The sequence below is a fragment of the Aquarana catesbeiana genome, linkage group LG07 (genome assembly GCF_042186555.1).
Source record: "Aquarana catesbeiana isolate 2022-GZ linkage group LG07, ASM4218655v1, whole genome shotgun sequence".
NCBI classification, from domain to species: Eukaryota; Metazoa; Chordata; class Amphibia; order Anura; family Ranidae; genus Aquarana; species Aquarana catesbeiana.
In genome coordinates this window covers 45224135-45249443 of record NC_133330.1, presented here as the reverse complement: position 1 = coordinate 45249443, position 25309 = coordinate 45224135, and the positions used below count along the sequence as shown (strand labels likewise).

Sequence of the window (25309 nt, the reverse complement as noted above, 5' to 3'; positions counted from 1 at the left end):
CTATTCAGTTGCTGCCTCGACTTCTTTGCAGGATCAAGCTGGAAAGAAAGACGATAATTCTGGTAGCACCAGCATGGCCCAGAAGGTCATGGTATGCAGAAATTGTAAAGATGGCAGTGGAGGGTCCATGGTCCCTCCCACTACAGCTAGATCTGCTCTCACAGGGGCCGATTATTCCATCCTACCTTATGGTCCTAAATTTAACAGCTTGGCTATTGAAACCCACGTTCTGAAGAAACATGGTCTTTCCGGGTCAGTTATCTCTACCTTGATTAATGCAAGGAAGCCAGCTTCCAGAACTATATATTATAGAGTTTGGAGGGCTTATGTTTCCTGGTGTGAATCCAAGGGTTGGCATCCTTGGAGATATATCATAGGCAGAATTCTTGCTTTTCTACAATTACGGGTAGAGATGAAATTGGCCTTGAGTACTATTAATGGCCAAGTCTCAGCTTTATCGGTCTTATTTCAAAGACCGCTTGCTACATATTCTTTAGTCCAGGGTTTTATGCAAGGGGTGATGCGGCTTAATACGCAAGTCAAACCTCCCTTGAACCCTTGGGACTTGAACTTTAGTTTTTGTCTGTGTTACAAAAACAGCCATTTGAACCGATACAACATATTCCCTTAGTCCTTCTGACAAGGAAGTTGGTATTTTTGGTTGCTATATCCTCAGCAAGGAGGGTTTCGGAATTAGCTGCTCTTTTTTGTAAAGAGCCATATTTGATTATTCATGAGGACAGGGTGATGTTATGCCCTTGTCCAGACTTTTTGGCAATAGTGGTTTCAGGTTTTCAAGATGTTGTCCTGCCATCGTTTTTTCCAAAACCATGTTCCAGGGAAGAAAAGTCACTACATTGTCTTGATGTGGTGAGAGCAGTGAAGATCTATTTAAAGACAACTGCTCAGATTCGTAAGACTGATGACTTATTTTTTCTGCCAGAGGGTCCTAAGAAAGGACAGGCAGCATCGAAATACACTGTCGCTAAGTGGAATCGGCAAGTTATAATTTAAACTTATAATTTAAGGGGTAAGATTTCCCCTTTTCAAGTTAAGGCGCACTCTACAAGGGTGGTTAGTGCTTCTTGGGCAGTGCATCACCAGGCCTCCATGGCTCTGATCTGTAAGGCCGCAACTTGGTCTTCAGTGCATACATTCAAAACCTTTTTATCAGGTGGATGTAAGGAGGTATGAGGATAGCGCCTTCAGGCGCAGTGTGCTGCAGGCAGCAGTATAGGTCCTCAACTCTGGGGGTACCCTCCGGATTGTGTCTCCCTCCCGTCAAGCAAGATTGCTATGGGGTGTCCCATTAAGTAATTACTTAAGGCTCTGTGTCCCATGATGTGCTATAAATAAAATAGGATTTTTATAACCGCTTACCTGTAAAATCCTTTTCTTGGAGTACATCATGGGACACAGAGGTCCCTCCCCTCTTTTGGGATTTAAGTATATTGCTTTGCTACAAAAACTGAGGTGCTCCTGGAAGGAGGGGTTATATAGGGAGTGAACTTCCTGGATTGGGTATACAAGTGTCCATCACCTGAAGGTGGCCTATAACCCATTAAGTAATTACTTAAGGCTCTGTGTTCCATGATGTACCCCAAGAAAAAGATTTTACAGGTAAAATGTTATAAAAATCCTATTTTTAAACACCACAGATAAACCTTAATTCACCACTTTGAGCAATAAGGTTCTCTCTGCTATGTATGAAAATATATATGTATTTCAAATATTCAGCCATTGCCACTTCCTTTCAGGAATAACCGTTGGTGACATTGGGCCCAAGATGGGCTTTTAACAGGTTGACAATTGATACCTCATGATGAGAAACATTCGTATTCCAAAAGAAAACATGCTCAGCAGATTCTCTGAGGTACTGAAAGTGTTAGTAGTTTTATTTGTTAGCAATCAAAATGATTGCCAGTAGGGCCTCTTTTGCTAAGGACTTTACTCTCATTTAAATGGTTACACTGTAGGGCCAAATGTTTTTATAGTCATCTGACCATCACATGTAAATTATTCTGCATATGTCAAACAAACCTCCAAAATGAGTTCAGGTGTTTCCAGTAAAGGGCATTGTTAATGCTACAGCATGCATAGACCTCTAGGATTATTGTTCACATCCAGCCTTTGGACAGTTTGGGAGGTCCCTTTTTCTGTCCATTATGTTTGTGCCCCTGTGTACAAAGCCAAGCCCAAAAAGACATGGTTTGGTGTGGTGGAACTTGAGCAGCCTGCACAGAACTTTCACATGGGCTGACCGATCAGGTCCGCCTGTCTGTTTCTCAGGCGTGACCTGATTGGACCCTCCAGTCTTCTGGAGCGGCGGATGTCAGTGGACACATGTCCGCTGCCATCTGATCCTATCTGCAAAAAACAGACAGACGTTGGTCCTATTTTCCATCTGTCTTACGGATCGGAAAGGATCATATGGAAACGGACAGGCGCCTCCCTATAGAGGAGAGCGGGACTGTGTTCGTGGCCACTCTGCACAGCGGAGCGGACAGAACCTGTTGTCCACCTGCTAAGTGGGGATCAGTGAGCGATCCCCAGCTGAGCAAGCGGAATCCGCTACATGGAGGCACCCGTGTGACAGGGGTCTATCTCTATTCAACACTTTGGGATGAATTGGAATGCCAGTTGTGAGGTCTTCTCATCCAACCTGACCTCACAAAGATCTTTTGAAAGATTGTGTGCAAACCCATTCTTAATCTTGTGGAAAGCCTTCCCAGAGAATGAAGGCTACTGTTTTTTTAGCCTTGCACCTTAAAAACAATCCCTACAGTTAGGAATGGGCTACCCAACAAGCTCATATAGGTTTGCTGATCATTTTTTCAGAAAATGATGGTCACACTGGGGGAGATTTTCTACAACTGAAACGCACAGAATCTGTGCATAGTAGAGCTGAATGATTAATCATTAAAAAATCGTGATCTCGATTCAACCCCCCCTCACGATCTCTATGCAGAATTTCCCGATCCATTCATGTAACAAGTGTAGAGAGTTCTCTGCTTACTCAGCTGTCAAAAGAAAAAAAAAAACGGGCAGCCTGCCAAGTTTGTCCACTGGTAGATGACTATAAACATTGTAACTTTTCATTCTTAGATCAAAGTGATGAACTTCGATGTGTAGATGAGGGAAGTTTAACCACTTAAAGACTAAACCTTTTTCTAAAACTTGTTTCTTACAAAGTTAAAATCAGTATTTGTTTGCTAGAAAATTACTTGGAACCCCCCCAAAAAAAAAATGGACCCTAGAGCACTGATGGTGAACCTTGGCACCCCTGATGTTTTGGAACTACATTTCCCATGATGCTCGTGCACTCTGCAGTGTAGTTGAGCATCATAGGAAATATAGTTCCAAAACATCTGGGGTGCTAAGGTTCGCCATCACTGCCCTAGAGAATATAATGGTGATCATTACAATATTTTATGTTGCACTGAGAATTGTGATCTTTGTTCTAAGCATAATAAACTGCGATTATCATTTTAGCCAGAATCATGCAGCTCTAGTGCATAGTAATCAAATGGCTTCTATGTTTTATTGTCAAAAATTTAACAAACAGAAGCTGATTGGTTACTATGCAGCAATGCATCTAATTCTGTGCGCTTTAGTTGTAGTGAATCCATCCCCATGGGGAATGCTGAGAAAACCTCCAAAGTGATTTGCTTGATTTAGATGGATTTATTGGAAATATAGGAAGGACAGCACCGGACAGGTATTGGAATACAGATTGTTTGTTTTTCAAAAGATGTGTTAAGTCAATGCATTTTGGAGGTTCTGAGGGCCTATCCTCATCAGGGCTTCAGAACATCTTGATGTAAGGCTTTGAAGCCCTGATGAAGTGGTGCCTTGTAAAAATTCCAAAACATGATTTTTAATGGCTACTGTGAACTATAAACCATATCTGGATTAGTACTACTAAGCAACAAGTATCCAGATACAAAATTCTATCCATGTGGTATAACATTCTACCGTATATACTCGAGTATAAGTCGAGATTTTCAGCCCTTTTTTTGGGCTGAAAGTGCCCCCCTCGACTTATACTCGAGTCACCGCCATCTGCCTACATGATCAGCGTGTCATGCAGGCTGACGGCGTCCAGCGTGTGCGATTACTATTCGGCGGCCAATTACTGTTTAAAAGCCACGTCTCCTCCTCGTCTGTGATAGGCAGAAAACTCCATTTCCCAGCAGTCAGTGTACAGCCTATCACGGACATTCTCTCATCCTCGTCCGTGGTATGAGGATGAGAGAATGTCCGTGATAGGCTGACCGCTGACTGCTGGGAAATGGAGTTTTCTGCCTATCATGGACGAGGAGGAGGCGCGGCTTTTGAACAGTGAATGGCCGCCGAATAGTAATAGCACACGCTGATCGGTGCAGAGCGGCACACGGAGGCATGCACAGGACACAGGTAGGATGCACACATACACATGCACACATACACATGCACACATACACATGCACACATACACATGCACACATACACATGCACACATACACATGCACACATACACATGCACATATACACAGGACACATGCACATATACACAGGACACATGCACAGGACACAGGGAGGTATACAGCTGCAGATGGGCATTGTTGACCCTCTTTTTCCACTTACAGTAGCTGCTGCATTTCTCACCCTCGTCTTATACTCGGGTCAATAAGTTTTTTTTTTTTCCCATTTTTTTTGTGGTAAATTAGGGCCTCGACTTATACTCAGATCGAACTATACTCGAGTATATACGGTACTCAAAAAAAAAAAATTGTATCCTGCATAGCATAAGAGGTTTACTTCAATATTTTTGGTCCTGCTTCTAAATCTGGAAATTTTAGGTTTGACCTTCTCTCTTAATCTTCCATGTTTCTGATGATCCCATCTTATTTTTCATACACAGTAAATGAAACTACACAAACCTAATCTTCCCTGTGTATGTTGAATAGTGTAGGAAAGGATTAGAACCCCTGTCTGTGTACCTTCTGTTATGGGGACAAAAAGTGAAGAGATACCCAAAATTTGGGTTTTCACCAAAACCGTAAATGAGACAATTCTTCCAATGGGGGCTTGTTTCAGGGAAAACTGTCCAGGAGGGCTTCTCTCTCACCTTGAAGAGTTTTCGTCTTACTTTGGCTGTGTGTATGGAACAGTTAAGCGATGGGAAGTCTGCCCTCGAGAACACAGCTAATAAAAAACACAAGTTTTGAACACTTTAAATATATCCAGACTAATGGTAACATAAGTAAGGTAACATAAGTAAGTTCCACCGCTTTCCATCCGCTGCCTAGTGAAGCTTGCTCATGATATCCATAAAAAAACCTGTTAGCAAAATGAAACTAAACTTGTACCCCAGAAGAGGCTGTTCCTTAAAATGAAGTACAAGTTTGCAAAGGCAAACACTGCTACAGTTGCTCAAATGTGTATTTACCAATCAACACCACACATTTAGGCCTCATGTACACTGCAGCTGCTAAACTCACGTTTAGGAGCAGTTGGGCGTTTTTTTTCAGCAGCCCCTGAACTCTGCTCTGTTATCTTATGTGTACATGTACACTCAGTTGTTTTATAGTAGGTTACAGGCTTTTTTTTTTTTTTTTTTTTGAAAGCGGATAAATCACGTTCAGGACTGTAGTTTATCGGCATTTCAAATGCCAAATGGTTGTAAGGCGTAATGTACACGGGACGTTGTTACAACCTCTCCTGAACGATTTAACTTGACAGATAACCCACGTTATAAAATGTCTGTTTTGTGTATAAAAGCGTTTTTGGGGGGGGGTTTTTGTTGTTGTGTTTTGTTTTGTGTTTTTTCTTTTTTTTTTTTTTAACTAGCCAAAAATTAGTTCAGACACCAAAGGCAACTGCCTAAAAACATTAAAAAAAACCTGTGTACATGTACAAATAAGATAACAGTGGATGAGTTCAGGGGCAGTTGAAAAAAGCATCCAACTGCCTCTGAACGTCCGTTTACCAGCAGCAGTGTACATGAGGCCTAAGCATCCTTTAAAAAAAAAAATAAAAATACGTTTTGGCATCTCATATGTTCAAAGCTAACTAGGCATTGCTGGCCCCGTTCTTTATGTTGAGATGCAAATGGCAGCAAAGACACTAAAAGGAAGAAGCAGCACAAGGAGCCAATCGGGTGTGCTACAGTGCAAAGAACATGTTGATTAGAGGAGTGCAGACTGACGGATAAGCTTGTCAGTCTGATGCTTCTTTCCTTGCTTAGTCACAATGTGGGTGTGGGAGATCTGTAAGTGAAAAAGTAGCAGAGAAAGACCAGGTCCATCCCCTGTTAGACAGGGTTGTGCTGCTTAAATCTAGTCAGGACTAAATAAATACAAATCTCCTGGCAGGTAAAACTGCTGCCATGTTTTTCATCATTGTACTAGACTGTTTACCTGGAGTTTAAGGTTAATATTGTCTTACATAACACTGATAGACCATACTGTTTGAATCCCTCTGACAGGTTCTGCCTGATGGCTCCTATGTGAAATATGGGTCAGACAAGCTAAATTATTTCGCCATGATTGGGTTACGGGTTTCAATCTGTGGTCACGCTTTGGATTCCCTGAAGAAAGCATGTGCTATCTCGGTGAGGTACTCCGCAGTCAGACGTCAATCAGAGTTGCAACCCGGGTATGTACATTACCATGCTGCTTACAGGGACTATTTAAACTACTAACCTACCGGACCCATTCTGGCATTTCACTCCTACATGTAAAAACTTACATATAATATTTTTTTTGCTATAAAATTACTCAAACTATATAGATATATATTCTTCACCAGCCACTTTTTTAGTTCAAACCGAACATCACAATGGGGAAGAGAGATTTAAGTGACTTTGAAGGTGGCATGGCTGTTGGTACCAGAGGGGCTGGTCAGATTATTTCAAAAACTGCTGATCTACTGGGATTTTCATGCACAGCCATCTCTAGGGTTTACAGAGAATGGAAAATATCCAGTGAGCGGCAGTTGTGTGGACAAAAATGCCTTGTTAATGTCAGAGGAGAATGGGCAGACTGGTTTGAGATGATAGAAAGGCAACAGTAACACAAATAACCACTCAATTCAACCATGGTATGCAGAATACCATCTATAAATGCACAACACATCAAACCTTGAAAAAGATGGGCTACAGCAGCAGAAGACCACACCGGGTGCCACTTCTGTCAGCTAAGAACAGGAAACTGAGGCTACAATTGGCACAGGCTCACCAAAATTGGACAATAGAGGATTGGAAAAACGTTGCCTGATCTGGGTCTCGATTTCAGCTGAGACATTCAGATGGTAGGGTCAGAATTTGGCGTAAAAATGAAAGCAGATGTAGCACCCTGATGGTTAGGCAGGGATGCTAGTAAATTTACCTGCCAGGTATAGTTGCCTTGGCTAATTGATAGGAGATCAATTGATTCCACCCTAATTCTGGAATTGCTGCACTTCTCCCTTCTGTCACTAGATGACCAGGTATCTGGTGACATTAGAAAAGACAAGGGCATTGCAAGGACAGATTAGGAATAGATAGAGTATCTCAGCCAATGGGCAGGGATCTTTTTAGGTCCCTTGGCCTGCTGGGAGAGCCTATTTATTTGGGTGAGGTCAGGTGATCGTTGTACTGTGCCACCTGGACAGCTGTCTGGGTGGACATGTGTTGTGCTGCTAGGCCAGAGCCTAAGGCCTATCCCAGGGACATTTGGCTGCTAGGCTGTCTGAGGGCCTATCCAGAAGCAAGAGGGCAGTGTAGGGTTGGGACTGCGGCTTACAGTCCAACCATAAGTGACGGCTCTGCCGACCAGAGAACCTGTCGTGGTCAGAGGTAGAAGGGAAGCTGTTGCCACTAAGGGACCAATCGCCTTGTTACCAGGGATCACAGTGAGTAGCTGAAGCAAGTACTGGAGCAGTATTCTCACCAACGGGGGACTGTGAAGAATTGCGAAACTTCAGCAAGTGTCAAGCCAGAGGCCCAACCAGTGGAGGTAATGTTTGCAGAGCAGCCTTGTGTCAAGCCAGGGACCGAGCAGGCCAGTGGGGTGAAGCTTGAGGAGTATCTGTGAGTGCCAAGCTAGGGACCCAGCAGGGAACCGGGGGTGACGCTTGAGGAAGATACTCAGTGAGAAGGTTGGAAGAGCTCAGAAGATCCAGTGGAAGTGGATCATCAAGTCTAGTGAGAGAGACTGGGAGCTCAGTGGAGTGAAGGTCTACAAGAAGTAATTGTAGAGGAAGTAAAGAAGTTCATTACAACTTGTGTTAGAAACTGTTATAAGACTGGCAAAGGAGAACGGCGATCCTACTTGTGCAGTTGTGGTGTCTTGCTAGATGCCTTTCCCTGTGTGGCTGTCTACCTATAGAAGTCTCTGAGTCTAATTCACATTGCAACTACTAATGGGTGCCCTGGCCCTAATCTCTCTCTCTCTCTGTCTCTGCCTCTGTCTTGGTCTCTGTCTCTCTGTTCTTGAATGCAAAGAGATTTATTTTCTCTTGAACAGAAGTGTCTGGCACCCATGAATCCACCTTGCACTACACCCACCATGCCTTGTAACCCACTCTACCTAGTAAGATGTCAGCTGTCCCTAACTCTGGAGGTTGCTACAAGTTTAGAGTTAGGTCTAGTGTCAGAATTATTGCTCTCGCTAGAACGTTTGCGGAGATGCCTCACGTGTGGTGCGGACACAGCCTACATATGTGTTAGCTTCTTCGCGCAAACACAAAGGCGTGTTGGCGCTTTGTGTTTGGCATTCCCCCAACCCCCCCCCCCCTTGACAGTAAAAGCAATACTTCGGCTAATCAGCTGCTAGGATGGCTTTTATAAAAAAAGAATCTACTTCAACCTAAGGACATCCTATAGTTGGGAAGAGGTTTAAAGAAAAATCTCAATAAGCAATATGTGTTGCCACAAAGCCTAACCAAATAATGCAACACATTTCAAGGACTAACCAGTATTATTCCTTCTCTGTGTACTACAGGGAAGCCCCAACTTTGTAATGGAGCTGTTCTGCATTCCTAACATATTTCCTGTTCTTGAGTGACAACGCTGCCCAAAGGATGGGGATGTGTATTACTGGTTAAACCACCAAGTGACGAGGGAAGGTGTGGGGGTTTGCTTTATTTTCCCATGTGTGTATTCACTAACTGGGGGGGTTCATGTGTCAACCTAATAAGCTCTTCAAAGTAGAAGGAAAAACAGCAAATAATTCAGTTGGCATGTTTTTGGTTTAGTGTTTCAAAATGTTTAACCAACTTTTATTTTTTAATTTTTTTTTTATATAGAGCCCAAGAAGCTAAAATCCTTGATTAACAAACCCAGCAAGAAAAGCTGTTGCCTCTCCTGGCAACTTGTTATTCCATTCATTTTATGCTCATACAGACGACTGCATTTTACAATGAGGCCTTCAAAGAGATTAGGATGGGGAATTTTAACTCTCTAGCAGAGGTAAATATATAGTTGTGCCATTTTTAAACATTGCCGTTCACATGGCAGCCAGACACAGATTATGTACAGCGATCACAAAGCTGCTCCCAAATGTGCCTATCCATTCATGTACCAAGGTGTAGCTTTAGGATGTTGTGTATGGACAGTACATAAGTGTATTTAGGGATAAACATTCTCTGATAACTGCAAAAATGTATAATTGATGGAAACTTTAAAGTGGCGCTACCGTCTTCTTAAGAAAAAATTAAGTCAGCAGCTACAAATACTGTAGCTGTTGACTTTTAATATTCGGACACTTACCTGTCCAGGAATCCAGCAGCCATTTCCCTACTTTGAGAAGTGTGCCGTGCATTGTTAATGGCCCGGTAGCAGAGGAATGAGGGAGGGGGGGCTTAACTTCCGGCGGTGAAGTCAGCCAAAAATGGGAGTGGGTACCTGGTTTTGACAGGTACCCGCTCCCACTTCTGACTGACTTTGCGGCGGAAAACTCAGCCGGAAGTTCGACTCCCCCCTCCCTGAAAGGTGCCAAATGTGGCAGTGGAGGGGGGAGGAGGCAAACAAGCGAAGCTTCCCCTTTTGGGTGGAGCTCCGCTTTAATGTACTTTTGCAACTACTACAGTATGTTATTGATCCAATTAACTGAATTGTTCTTTCATAGATCTCTAGAGCAGTGTTTCTCAACTCCAGTCCTCAAGTCGCACCAACAGGTCATGTTTCCAGGATTTCCCTCAGATGGAACGGATGTGGTAATTTCTAAGGTAGTGAAATTGATCAAATCACCTGTGCAAAATGGAAGGACTAAAAACATGACCTGTTGGGGCGCCTTGAGGACTGGAGTTGAGAAACACTGCTCTAGAGCATATAAACATTTTTGTTTTATTAGTAACATTAACGATTTATTATTCATATTATTATTTTTTTTTTTTTTTATCCCACATTATGAATTGTCAATTTATATTGATCTAAAAAGATAGAAAGTAATATAATAATTTTGGTTATATTTATAATATACATAAATACATACATGATTAATATTCTGTGTTCTATTTCCTATTTCAGTTATTAATGCATATAATACATAGTAATACAATGTACTTGACTGACTGGCATGCATATCTATTGCAAATATGTTTAATCATATACAGTATATTCTATCACTTGTCTTCTGGTAAACCAGAAAACTTTTTTAAATTTACCATGCTGTAGTAGAACTTCTTATTATACATTAGAATGAGAAATTGCTTTTGGATACGTGAGAGATGGAAGGCCTAAAGTGAGCTTTATTTTATGTTCATGATGCACATGATAAATATTCCATCTTGGGTTCTTTTATTCCAGCTCCACGCTATCACTTCAGGCTTTAAAGGTTTTGCTACAGAGACTTGCTCCGGTGGTGTGGAGGTGTGCCGCAAAGCCTGCGGGGGTCACGGTTACTCTCTGTTCAGCGGGATACCATCACTTTACACCTGGATTGTTGCTTCATGTACTTACGAAGGGGAAAACACCGTCCTACACCTACAAGTTGCAAGGTAATACTATTTGTCTCCTGAAATTGAAAACAAATGCTGAATTATAGCTTTAGAATCTTTTTTAAAGAGATCTTAAAGCTAAACGGCAGTAGAATAATAATAAAAAACAAAATCCAGAAATTACAAATGCAAGTCTACAGTGGGTATAGAAAAGAATCAACCCCTTTAAAATAATCACATTTTGTTGCTTTGCAGCCTGAAATGACGGCAGACACCATTTTTGTTTTATCCAGCTGTATTTACTAGTGCAACTTATAACATCCAAATGAAACATTTAACAACAACATGTCAGTGATTCTGTTCTTCTTTTTTTTTTTTTTAAGTTGGAAAAGATCACACCCCTTATGTCAGTATTTTGTGCAACCACGTTTTGCTTTAATTACAGCCTTTATTCTGTTGGAAAAGGTTTCTACTAACTTTGCACATCTAGACTTTGCAATATTTGCCCACTCTTCTTTGCAGAATTGCTCAAGTTCAGTTAAATTTGATAGTGACCGTTTGTGGACTGCAGTCTTCAAGACATTCCACAGATTTTCAATGAGGTTTAAGTCTGGGCTCTGACTAGGCCATGCAAGGACATTCACTTTTTTTTTCTTTCAACCACTGTGTGGTCATTTTTGCTGTGTGCTTTGGGTAACTTCCTGGCAGAGGGCAGCAGATTTTCCTCAAGAATTTGATAGTGTTTTGCCCCATCCATTTTTCCTTCTATCCTGGCAAGTGCTTCAGTCCCTCTTGCAGAGAAACCTCCCCATAACCGGATATTACCACCTCCATGCTTTACTGTAGGAATGGTGTTATTTGGGTGGATTTCCGCCAGACATATTGTTTGGTGTTGAGGCCAAATAATTAATTTGTACTCTCATCTGACCATAACCCCTCTTTCCATGTGGCCTCAGAATCTTCCAGGTGTGTTTTTAAGGTGGTCAAATGAGACAAATTGAATTATTTGGCCTTAACACCAAACGATATGTCTGGTGGAAATCCAATACAGCTCACCATCCAAATAACACCATTCCTACAATAAAACATGGAGGTGGTAATATCCTGTTATGGGGGTGTTTCTCTACAGAAGGGACTGGAGCACTTGTCAGGATAGAAGAAAAATTTATGGGGCAAACTACCATCAGATTCTTGAGGAAAATGACCACACAGTGGTTGAAGGAGAAAAAGGTGAATGTTATTGCATTGGCCTAGTCAGAGCCCAGACTTCAACCCCGTTGAAAATCTGTGGAATGATTTGAAGACTGCAGTCCACAAACGATCACCATCAAATTTAACCGAACTTGAGCAGTTCTGCAAAGAGTGGGCAAATTTTGCAAAGTCTAAAAGTTCAAAGTTAGTAGAGACATATCCCAACAGATTAAAGGCTGTAATTAAAACAAAATGTCATCCAACAAAATACTGACATAAGAGGGTGATCCTTTTTTTCCCAACTCAGGAATTCTGTTTTTCTGGGGTGTTTTTTCTTACATGTTGATGTTACATCTTTTCACTTGGATGTTTTTTTCTTTTTTTTTTTTGCCACTTCAGTTAACTTTATCCAGAGACTGTTTTCAGAGTAGTGTTCATATATGTCTCTAATCCAGTCACATCATTATGGCCTTTCCAAGTTTACCCCCTTTTTTTTTTTTTTTTTTTTTTTTGTGGCTTATAAATATTATAGCGGTGTACATTTCGGTATATATGTAAATACAGTAGTGCCACGTTGCAAAGTGCGTAGCGTACGTCTTGTGTCTCAAAACCGATTAACCGCATACCCTCATATTGCTACTATACGTATTATGTATTGGTGCTTTTCTTTCTAAAGAACCCACCCCCCCACCCTCCTGTGACCCTCCCCCCTTTAAACCCCTATAGTTCCAAGGCACGTCCGGTAATCGTCATAGGTTCCATACATTATTCTCTCTCGGCTCTAGACTCTAAACTGCTCCTAACTCAGCCTCTCCCCATTAGTGGGAAGACGGATATTCTCAGCATTAGGATAGCACTAATAACAGGCAAGGCATTGTTTGAACCCACAGGTTCCACATTCTCGCAAACTTATTATAGTTGCCGGACCTAGTGTAGAATGTTCTTTCGTTCCACACTGTGGAATTGACAGCTCCTATCCAATCTTCCGGGGTAGGGGGGGTCCTAGATTGCCAAGACTGTGCAATTAATTTTCTAGCTTGGAACAGGCATCTTGCTGCCACTACCGCCGTGCTACTGTCTCTCGGTCCGTCAGTAACATATCCCAGCACACAGGTCTTGGGGTCTAGCTCTAGGTTAATTTTAAACGTGGTGTTTATTTTCTTTAGGATCTCGGGCCAATACCTGACTAGTTTTGGGCACCTCCAGAAGATATGGATCAGATCGCCTGTTTTTCTGCATCTGGGGCACTCGTCATTGGTTCGGCGACCGAACGTAAAGAGCTTTTTTGGTGTATAGTAGGATCTGTGCAGCAGCATCAGGTGGGAGGCCTTTTGTGAGGGAGAGACCGACACCTCTGGTCCAAGTTCCAGAATCCTTTTCCACTGTGTGTCCGTTATCTCCCCCACATCAGCCGTCCACCTGTCCCTGCCCCCGGGGGAGCCTACCTGTGTGTTTATTTTCTTTAATAGCTGGGTATATATCTCTGTGATTAACCCCTTGGAGGTCTCTGATTTAATTATTGTTTGTAGTAGTGGGATCTTACACCATGTGGGGGGCTGCCTTCCAAACTGCTTTCCTAAAGCGTGTCTAATCTGTAAGTAGCTATAGAATACACGATTTGGCAGCCCGTACTCGTGCCTCAGTTCCTCGAAGGGTTTCAAGGTGTCCCCTTCGTATATCTGTATCAACCGGCATATCCCGTTCCTCTCCCAAAGCTTATTCCTGTCAACAGATAGTAGTTCCTGCAAGTTCTTGTTGTTCCAGATTGGTGAGTATTCTGAGATTCCCTTATACCCCATTATTCGCTTGGCAGTCTGCCAAACCCTGGTGATCATTTTAAGTGTTGGAATCTCTCTTTGTAATGAATCTGCCTCCAGTGCTTCAACTAATGAACTATGTGGGCTTCTCTGTAGGATAACCTGGGCGCTCTTACTGCCCCCTTCATCAATGGCGCATCCCCCAAGTTGTTGTAGCTGGGCTGCCAGGAAGTAGGCGAACGGGTGGGGGACCCCCAGTCCCCCCTCCGTTGCGGGGCGCTGCAGTTTTTGTAGGCCTATCCTGGCCTGCCCTTTTTTCAAAATTAGTTCCCTAAAGAGGGATTGGGTTTTTTGAAACCACTTCTCCCCGATCCACACTGGGGAGTTGTGGAGCAAGTATAACAACTGAGGCAGCCATACCATTTTGATCAGGTTGGCCCGGCCCGCCACAGAAAGGGGGAGTCTACTCCAAATATCGCATTTTTTTCTAAATTTTAATAGGAGAGGGACCAAATTATCCTCAATAAACGCACCAGGGTCCTTGGACAACACGACACCGAGGTACTTCATTTTCCCCGTGACTCTCAGTTGGGGTAGGCTCGTTAAGATAGGATTGGCCAATGGGTCGACCGGCAGGAGCGATGATTTCTCCCAGTTGATAGTCAATCCTGAGAATTTTCCGAAGTCCTTCATCAAGTGCATTACTTTCTCCAATGAGGAGGTCGTATCCCCAAGGAAAAATAGGACATCGTCTGCAAAAAGCGCTATTCTCTCCTCCTCGCCCTTCCTATGAAAGCCCTGCAATTCAGATGATGATCTCACCGCTCCAGCCAATGGCTCCATGGCCAAAACAAACAATAAAGGAGACAAGGGACAGCCCTGTCTAGTCCCTCTTTCAAGGGGGAAGCTTTCCGAATAATTGTTATTTATCTTTAGTCTTGCCTTTGGGTGATTATATAGGATTTTTAACCAGCTGATAAATACGGGGCCGAATCCAAACCTCTCTAGCACCCACCAAAGATATTCCCATTCCAGGCTATCAAAGGCCTTGGCGGTGTCCAAAGACAATATGGCTCTAGATCCCACCTTCTCCGCTGGAACCTGGAGGTTCAAGTACGCCCTTCTAATATTAGTGCTGGTGGACCGACCGGGGATAAACCCCGATTTGGTCTGGGCGTACAAGTTTTGCAATGCACTTGTTTAGCCTGGACGCCAAAACCCTTGCTACGATCTTGGCGTCCGAACACAGTAGTGATATCGGTCTATATGAGGTGACTTCCAGTTGGTCTTTCCCCTCTTTTGGTATCACCACTATATCAGCCTCCAGCATTGATGGTGGTAGCCTTCCGTCCCTTGTCGCCTGCTCCAATACCTTTAAAAGCTTCGGGAGTAAAATCTCCCCATACTTCCTGTAGATCTCCAATGGCAAGCCATCCGGGCCAGGAGATTTCTGGCCTGACAGCTCTGCGACAGCCTTTTGCAACTCCTCCAGGGTCAGGGGAGACTCCATCTCACTCCTGTCTCCCTCCGAGAGCACAGGCAGAGCTACCCCTTCCAGAAATCCATCCATATCGCGCCGGTCCGACACCCGGCGCGACCTGTACAGGTCCCTATAAAACGTGGAAAAGGTCTTTAGGACCTCGGCGGGGTCTGAAGTAATCTCTCCGGCCGGTGTCCTAATTGAGAAAATGGCCGATGGGGATAGGTTAGACTTGGTTATAAGTGCCAACATCCGACCTACTTTCTCCCCTTCGCCATAGTAATTTTGTTTCTGGAAGAGTCTTTTATTTTCTGTTCTTCTATTAATTAATTCTCTGTACTCTTGTTGTCTACTGAGCCAGACCTCCTGTTTCTCAGGGGTTGGGTCCGCCACGTATTGTGCTTCTGATTCCATGGCTTCTCTGCTAGCTCTCGCCTCCCATTCCCTTGACGTTTTCTTAATTATAACGACCTGCTGGTGTAGCAATCCCCTAAGGAATGCTTTTAAGGTGTCCCACACTACCCCCACAGGGGCTGTACCTGAGTTAAATGTTACAAACTCTTTTAGTTTAGATGTAACTTCTTCTGGGCTACTTATTAAGTCCAACCATAGTGGCTTTATTGTCCACCTTTTCCGGCTTGGTCTAGCACATAAGTTCAAAGTCAAGGTCAAGGGAGAGTGATCCGAGATACCCCTCGGCTTGTACTCTATATTCCCTATTAGTTGCAAAGCCTCACTGTTGCCTACTGCCATATCTATACGCGAGAGAGTAGAATGTGATCCTGAGTAGCAGGAATACTGCCGGGTTTTTGGGTTGCGGGATCTCCATAGATCGCACCACCCAACCTCTGCCAGAAGTTGGCCTAGTCGGCCCTCCGATAACCTTTCCGCCCGATTCATAGGCGGAAACCGGTCCATTTTATTATCCAAAACTGCGTTAAAATCCCCCACCAATATTATCGGTACATCTAACTTACTTTCCACAAATTCCAACAAATCCAAGATGGTCTCTGTTTTAAACGGAGGAGGAATATAAATGTTTGCTATTACCAGAGGCTTATTTTCCACAACGCAGTTCAAAAAAACATATCGTCCCAGCGCGTCAATTCTGGCTTCCCTGCAGGAAAACGAGACACTTCTCCCCACCAATATGCTCACCCCTCTTGAGTATGAGGTGTAGACTGAATGATACTGTTCTTGGAATTTGTGGTTCCGAACAAGTAATTTAGTATCATTAGTAAGGTGAGTTTCCTGCAGGCAAGCCAGCTCAACGCCATGCGCTTCCATTGCCATAAAAACTGCTGCCCTTTTGGCGGGATCGGCCATGCCCCTGATGTTCCAGGAGCCTATCTTTAGCGTTTTAAAAGGCATCTAGAAGAAAAAGGCAAGAAAAGTAACGAAAGAAGCCAAAAAAGAAAAAGGGAAGAATGCCCCCCCCCAAAAAAAAAAAAAGGGCATTTCCTTGGTGCATTTGTGGATACCAAATTGATCATGGGCGCTGTGGTAGTGTATACAAAAGAAAAAAAAAAGGAATAATAAATAAATAGAGTGGGGAAGGGCGGCGGGCCCCCGCGTCCAGGGACCCCCCCCCCACGTTTCCTAACTGCGAATGCAAACCACCTGTGCTAGTATACTTTACTTTTGTTATTGTGAACCCGCCCTTCGTAGCTATGTGCTCCTTACAATCACCCCATTGCCTAACCCTATGACTCGCTGTGAATCCCCCATCCCCCCCACCCACTGGTTTATGCAACCCCCTTCTTACCACCCTTATTCGTGGCCCCCCCTCCTGCCTACTTAGGCTAGCCCTAGGGGCTGTGCTTGTGACCTTTTTCCCCCCTTCCAACCACACAGAAAATACCTCCCTACACATATGCTGAAAAAATACAATGTGACTCACTGCCATACTCATCCCCCCCTCCCCCCCATCCACTACCCTCCCCCCCACCCCCAAAACAATACTTAGAACATACAAAACTAGTGGGATCGCATTTTTCATCCGTGCGTCAATCACGCATGCCCCCCCCATCACCCCTCCTCCGTGTCAGCTGCTCATTACTGTGAGGAAGGAAGAAAAAAAAAAAAAATCGCATTTTCCTCCTTTCCTATCCAAGTCTAAATAGCCTTGTTTAACCCCTGGCTCTGCAGGTCCGCTTTGTTATCCTCCAGCCACTTTATTGCCCCTGCTGTTGTGTCAAAAAAATGGGTATACCCTAAGGTAGCCCTGCAGGATACAGCAGGGCGTATTCTATTTTATAAGTCCGTAGGTTACGCTTTATATCCCTGAATTCAGCCCTCCGCTTCTGGAGGTCTGGGGAGTAATCGGGAAAAAATAAAACCTTGACTCCGTTGTGTAGGATCTCCCCCAGCTCCCTAGCCCTACGCATCAATGTTACCTTGTCTCTGTAGTTAAAAAGCTTCATTATTATTGGCCTAGGATGCCCCCCTGACGGTGAGGCCCTAGTTGGCACCCTGTGGGCTCTTTCGATGGCAAAGAGGTGAGAGAAGGTTTCTGTCCCGAATATTCCCTTGAGCCACTTCTCCAAGAATTCCTCAGGGTGGGGGCCCTCACACCGCTCCGGTAGGCCTACCACCCTCACGTTCTTCCTGCGGGACCTGTTTTCCATTTCCTCCATTTTAACTTTATGCGGACCCATCTGTGTTTTTAATGCCTTAAGTTCTTGCTTCAGTGGGGTTAATTCGTCCTCAGCCTGGCTAACTCTCTCCTCCAGCGCAGTTGTTCTAGCATTAATCCCTTGCAGTTCCTGGCTTACTATAATTAGCTCTTCCTTTAGTCCCGTCAGCCGGTCGCACAGATCGCTTAGGGAGGCCTTACAGGAGTTAACAGCACATAGAACATCTTTCAATGTGGGTTCCACTTCTGCTGGTGCGTCTTGCGCAGCAGCATTGTTAATTGCTAATCCCGCGGGCTCACCCGCGGAGCTTTTACTGCTTGTCGTTTTTACTGTGTGCATTGCTGCTGGTCCTTTTCCAAGGCTCTTCCTGTCCCCTGAACCCCCCGCATGCGGTCTGTCCTGCTGCTGCTGGTTGTTTTTAGATGGTGAAGAGGTGGAGGGGTGCGCAAATTTTTCCAGTTTGGCCGCTGCGGCGGCTGCTGCCTGGTTCACCTTTTCTTTTGAAGTATGGGTCATTTGGGAGCTAGTGTTGTCCTGCTGTTGCAGTTCCTCACCCTTTTTTCTAGTCATGGCTATTTACATAGACCACGAGAGGATATAAAAGAGTTGAGCCGCTCGTGGGGTTGGTACCTGCCCCCTCCCCCCCTCTCTTCACCCCTCTCTTCACCTTTCCCTTACTCTTCCTCCCTTCCCTCAGTACCACCTCAGCCCCAGCAGTACCCTTCTAGTTTGCAGCTGCCCCTGGAGTACTTGCCCAGTTTAAAATGGCCGGTATTTCAGCTCGATTGAGATTATATAATATGACAAAAGATTAACGTCTTTCTCATTAGTGCAGCCCTCCACCAGCCATCAAGGGGTATCTTCTCCCTGGTGGACACAGATCACTGTGTGTCAGTCTGCCCAAGCCTGCCTAAGCCCAAGGACAGATCATTAAGAAACAATGTGGCCGGCTGCCTGGGCCCACCTGTGCCTCCACCCCCCCTCGTCCGTGGCAATAGACTAGACCTTGGGGAGAGGGGATAGGCAGTCCACCTCTGAATTAGCTGCAAGGGTTGATACCTTGATGCTGCCGGGTGCCTGGGCAGCACAGGGACGCTTCTAGTGGCGAATCCTCCCGCTGGTGACACACGCCGCCTCTTCCTGTTGAAGCCGTTGCCCGGGTAACTGCTTAGAACTAGTAGCCCGAGCTCCTCCTCGCCGCTCCGAGGGCTCTTGTCCGTTTCCTTTCCCGAGCGGCTGTACCGAAGCGCCGCCGGCTCGCTCCGGGCTGGGCAGTGATGAGGGAGCCAGGCAGAAGCAAACACTGCGGGGGAGAGAAGGCTCGGTCAGCCAGGTCAGAGCATTAAGTTAGCTCCGCTGAACACGGAGGCATCAGGCAGGGGGACGCTCACTCGCCTCTCCTCTCACTCCTGCATCCGGTCACGCCCCTCCATCTCAGCGGTCTTTCACTTGGATGTTATAAGTTGCACTAGTAAATACAGCTGGATAAAGCAAAAACTGTCTTCATTTCAGGCTACAAAACAACAAAATGTGCTTATTTTTTTTTTCTCAAATAACAATTTTTATTATAGATTTTAGTAATACAAAATAAAGGAACATAGAAAATCACAAACATTGTCCAGTGTATCCATAAGTGGTAATATACATGTATTCTGTATGACTTAGTGGTAATAGTTCCTATAATAAACAGGAAGGCAAATGTGAACGTTCATTTAGATGCTGAATTGTGTTCCAGTCTTCCTGACTGGGAAAGAACAAAAAAAACGCACAAAAAATTAAAACATATATTTGTAAAGGAGAACAAAATTGAATAAACCTGTGATATATTGGGATCAGGAATAGGATAGGAGGGAGAAAAAGAAAGAAGGGGAAAGAGAAGAAGAGCCTTCTAGTTGATTTTATTACCTGATCATGGTGGGTCCTCCCGGAGGTGCCACAGCTCCCAAACCCTGTTATGTGCCTCCAGTCTATCTTGAATTCTAGCTGTCATTTTCTCCATCAATTCTACATCCTTGATTCTAGCGTATAGATCTTCAGCAGAGGGTGGAGAAAGCGTATACATTGAGCTCTTCGCTGCCTGGTTCCATATTGTCTGCCACTGTGCTAATGTAAATTCCTCCCCTAGGATCTTCTCCCACTTGAGCATGTAATAATGTTTACCTTGCTCCTCTAGGGAGATGGCAGTCAGGATCTTATAGATTCCTGATATAAGTCCCTTCTGCGAATTACCTGCTAGAATGATGGTTTCAAACGGGGATGGAGGTGAAAATTGTAGGTTCGGGGCTATTGTTGGTGCATAATGTCTTATTTGTAAATATCCATAAAATGCTTGTCTTGGTAAGTTATGTTTGGCCTGCAGGTCTGAAAAAGATAGGAGCTTATGGGTTCTAGGATCTACTATACTCCCGAAATGAAACAAACTCCTAGAGGACCAGGGATATGATATCTGATGTGTGAGACTATCTGGCACCTTGGGGTTACACACAAAAGAAGTCAGAGTCGATTTCTCTGAGCTTAGCTTATTAGATTGAGCCAATGTGCCCAAGTCCTCTTTAACATAGACATGGGGCCCAGGAGACGCTCCGGAGCTACGTCCGCATCCGCATTCCATAGTAGGTTGTTGGGGTGTATTGGGGCTAGCCATAATTTTTCGATCTCTATCCACTTATTGTATGATTTTTGTGTGAACCATGATGCCACAGCTCTCAGTTGTGTCGCTTGATAGTATTTGACTAAATTCGGGAAAGCGAGACCCCCCTCACTGCGTGATGCCATCAACACCGTTTTGGAGATCCTATGTCTTTTGTAGTTCCATACAAAGTGAAGTAAATCTGTTTGAAGTTTTTTCAGATGTTTGAGTGGTATGGGTATTGGGAGTGTTTGGAAAAGATATAAAAGCTTCGGGAGAATGGTCATTTTTATTGATGCGATTCGTCCTAGTAGGGAGATATGTTTTTTCAATTGAAGTAAAAGGGATCTAATATTGCTGAAGAGAGGGGGAAAATTCTCTTGGTACAGAGTGTTATATTTTGGGGTGATATGTATCCCTAGATATTTCAGGGATGTTGTTTGCCAATTGTAATTATAATTAGATTTTAGAAGTGCCAACTCGGCATCAGGGATGTTAATAGGTAGAGCTTCTGACTTTGAGGCATTAATTTTGTATCCTGAGAAGGCGCAAAATCGGTCCAACTCAGCATGTAGGTTCAGGAGGGAAATGTGGGGTTGAGTCAGGGTGAGTATTATGTCATCAGCAAAGAGGGAGATCTTAAACTCCTTGTCTCTGACTGTTATTCCCTGTATGTTTAAGTTATTCCTAATGGATGCCGCTAAAGGTTCTACGCATAGTGCGAACAGGGGTGACAATGGGCATCCCTGTCTAAAATGTGCTTATTTTAAAGGGGTGGTTCTTTTCTATACCCACTGTATATTTAAAATATCATTACATTTAATTTCTTTTATAGTATAAATGCCTGATTTTGACTTCTCAAAATCTTCTGTATAGCTGCACTCAGACAGGGGGCTCTGAACCTAGAATCAGTCAGGTGTCCTGTTGACAGGAGAGAGCAGAAAGATGACCTCTTCAGTCTCTTGCTACTCATTCCCTGTCCAGTCACAGGCAGAGGTCAGGTGGGTAAGCTAGTTGTATTGCATACCTGTGGCATAGAAAAATCAGGTTACCAGGATGGTTGTGCTGTGTAACACTCAGGACTGAAGAGACAAACACATTTTTTCATATGTAAAACTGCTCCCATAGATGGCTATCCACCTGACTCACATTGGACATGCCCATATGTTCTAACGTTGTGGTCTTACCAGAATCATGACTGCAGCTGCAATCATGACCCTGGTAATTTTCTGCTCTTTCTCTCTTTTCTCTTTTTTTTTTTTTTTTTTTCCTTTTTCTAAATCAAAATTTTGACATGTTTTTGAGAGGTGTTTTTTTTTTTTTTTTTTTTTTTTTTTTTTTTACTTGCTACAATGCCCAACCAATTTAGGCTACAAATGGCATAGTTGTCTACAATAGTACTAGGTAGAGGGTCAGCTGTGTTTATGGCAAAATTGCCCCATTGCCTTTTAGCCCAGATCTTATCAGTTCTAGGAATCTCTGAAAGTTCAGTTTAATCAACAAAGTTCTTTCTTTTCTTTTCTTTTCTTTTCTTTTCTCTTCTTTTCTTTCTTTCCCTACCAGCCTGTAGTTTTACTGCTCATTTAACTGCAATTTTTGTTTGTAATTGTTTTAGGAATCCGATTAAGTGTTTTGGTGCTGCCCAATCAGGAAAGCCATTACCACGCACTACGTCATATCTGTCTACCCCGCTCTCCAGTGGATGCCAAGCAAACACACACTTGGACTTCCTGAATCCAGATGTGTATATAAAGGCCTATGAAAGCAGGGCCTACAGGTTAGTAAACAGGCTGAGCTATAATCTACTTTATTAGTACAGTGCCTAGCAACTTTTTATGCAGAATTAAAGTGCATCTACAGCAAAAAACAAAAGTAAAAAAATGAGACTGTTCCAGATTTGTTGGCTCAGGGCTGTTTCCAGTGTGGGATCCCCCTGAGCTGTATGTCCACATCCTCCTACTGAATAGGCCTACCTTGAAGAAATTGATAATTACCAGAGTGTCCTCAGGCAAAGTTTGCACTAGTTCTGGGGTATCCCAAGGCTTAACCTATACCCTATCCAGGTTCTTCAAGCAGTATATCCTGAAATGACACTTTCTGTCTGGTTATAGTGTGAAGAGACTGAGGACCTACTGTGTGCCTGGCTGCCATGCGCCTAATGAGTAGAACCTGAGACAAACAGCAGGACCGGTTTGGGGTCTGTGCTATATCATTAAGGGACCTGCCCACAAAAAGACACATTGTAGTTCTAGGTGAGGACTGGTGAGCCCCTAATTTCCTCTATATCTTGGATATTCCAACAGTTCAATCCTTCCTGCTATATTTCCTGACTCTGTTCCTGCCCACCCGGGAATTTGGGGAGTTCCTGTCCACCTTTGCACATTTACACCTGTTACCCTCTAAATAAAAATTCTGTATCGGTTTTTGGTGGATGGATGCTTTAATATCAACTTTGTAATATAGAATGCAGCTACACTTGGCAAGTTCCTCTTCAAGGTCTTTTGCATAGGGCTACTGTTGACCTCATGTTTTTATGTAACTTGGAGGGCCGCCCCCCCCCCCCCAGAACACAATAGCTCAGCAGGGAGATCACTGTGCCAACATCAGATTGTTTGTTAGTACAGATCTCTTCAGTTTGTGTTGTGTGGTTTTTTTTGTTTTTTTTTTGTTTTTTTTTCAGCCCGCTGGTTTTGAATGGGGGAAAAAAAAAAACAAAAAAAAAAAACTGATAGTGTGTTCTAGGATTTAGACACACATGACAATAGGTGCCTCTGTCACTCTGACCGCCAATTAGCTTTTTTTTTTTTTTCTAGTCTGTCTAGTTTAGCACCAGCCTAATAACCCTGCCCCAGATTGGGATCTGTGACCTTTACAATCCAGCATGGGCACAGGGTTTTCTCCACCTGTGCTAAATAGGTTTCATGTTTTTACCCTATAGAATTACCGCAACCTCGGCAGATGTAAGTCCTTTTCTTTGTCATCCTGTTGTTTTTGAAGTAATCACTAAATTTGAGTAACTTGCCACACTAAAAGGGCTCTCCCGCTTATTGATTTTCTTTTCCAGTGGACACCCCAAGTTGCCCCATAGATCTTTTTCCAGACTCTTACGGCCAAACCCCTTGGAATTCCATGGACCACCACATCCAAAATCCCTCATGGTTTTTATGTTTGACTTTTAAAGTACTCCTTTTTTTTCATTACTACAGTGCTGGATAGCATTGCTGTAAAACGATTGAAAATCTATATATAGCAGTTGACCTGCCTTGCTGTTGAGGCAGATGGAATTAAAACTATTGAGCTGGATGCCAATGTCCTCAAATGTTGGGTTTCCAATGTAACCTTGCAGGCAGCTGGTAGAGCAGGTCCCCTTTAAGGTGCCTCCTCCCACTGGAAGAAGGCTGGGAGTCTAGGCATGGTCAGGGAGGGAGGAGGGTCAGATTGGGGGAGGGCATGTTGCCCTGGGGTTTTCCATCCTAGCCCTAAGAGAGCATAGAGGACTTCTGATGCTGGTTTACCCCTCTGTCCCTCCCATCCTAGCCAAGGAAGAACATTAGGCCTTCGAGCTATCTGCAGTGACACAAGCAGCCACCGGCAGGGCCTGGGACCAAGAGCCCATTAATTATTGGAACTGTGTTGTTCCACTGAAGCCATGTATCGATTTTTTTTTTTTTTAAATCAGATAACAAATTTTATTTTGATTTCCGCATAGTCATATACAAGTCATGCAAAACAATGAAATAGCTGTGAATTTATCTTATAACATTTGCCTACTTGTAAAGCCATCAAAATTGTACCATATCTAAGCCTTATTTCACTTATATGTTTATGTAAATTAGTGATGACAGTGCGGAACAAAACTAAAAACAAAGAAAAGAAACAACGTGATTACAGCTCATTGCATAATATGTAACCTACTAAATATCCAATTTCTATATACTGAGAATATTACTCATTTAGTATATCTACCCATCACAATATTAACAGCAGTTTTGTGAAGTATTTCCACTCTCCCTCCCCCCATACCTTGCTCAAAACATTATTATCCGTTGATTTAAGGTCAGTTATTACAATTTGAAGTTTATCCTTGTAACAATCTATATTTGACCAATTGGTGTGGTGCCAAGCCTGGGATATTCAACCAATCCTGCCATAACGTGTAGAATTTACGTGGTACCCCTCTGTGTTGGTAGGTCAGTTTTTCACGTATTAACATTTTGTTAACTTGGTCAATCCATTGTTGCCTGGTAGGGACTCTGGAGGTAATCCAATATCTAGCTGTCAATTTCTGTGCTACATATAGAAGCCGAATAATCGCTGTATGAGCAGAAGGGGTCAACAACTCCTCATCCAGGGCACCCAGCAGGCACACAACCGGATCTTTTGAAATTGTAGTATTGAACACTTGTGAAATTAACCCCAAAATTTCTGACCAGTATCGAAAAAGTTTTGGGCATCTCCAAAACATGTGCATGAGGTCCCCGGGGTCCCTCATGCACTTAGGACAAAGTGGTGTATCACGAATCCCCCATTTATGTAGTTTAGTCGGTGTTCTGTATGCTCTATGTAATAGATATAGGTGTGAGAGTCTCTGTGATGCTGATACTGACACCTTGGGAGCAGTGGCAAGACAGAGACTCCATGTCTCCCCATCTAACTGTCCCAAGTCTACTTCCCATTTGCTTTTGCAAGGTAACCCAAGGGGGTCTTGAAATGC

At 43.6% G+C, this 25309-nt stretch overlaps 1 pseudogene; it reads left to right on the top strand.

The window, feature by feature from the left end:
• Nucleotides 1–25309, top strand: part of LOC141103009 (peroxisomal acyl-coenzyme A oxidase 2-like) — a 105848-nt pseudogene that overhangs the window by 67455 nt on the left and 13084 nt on the right.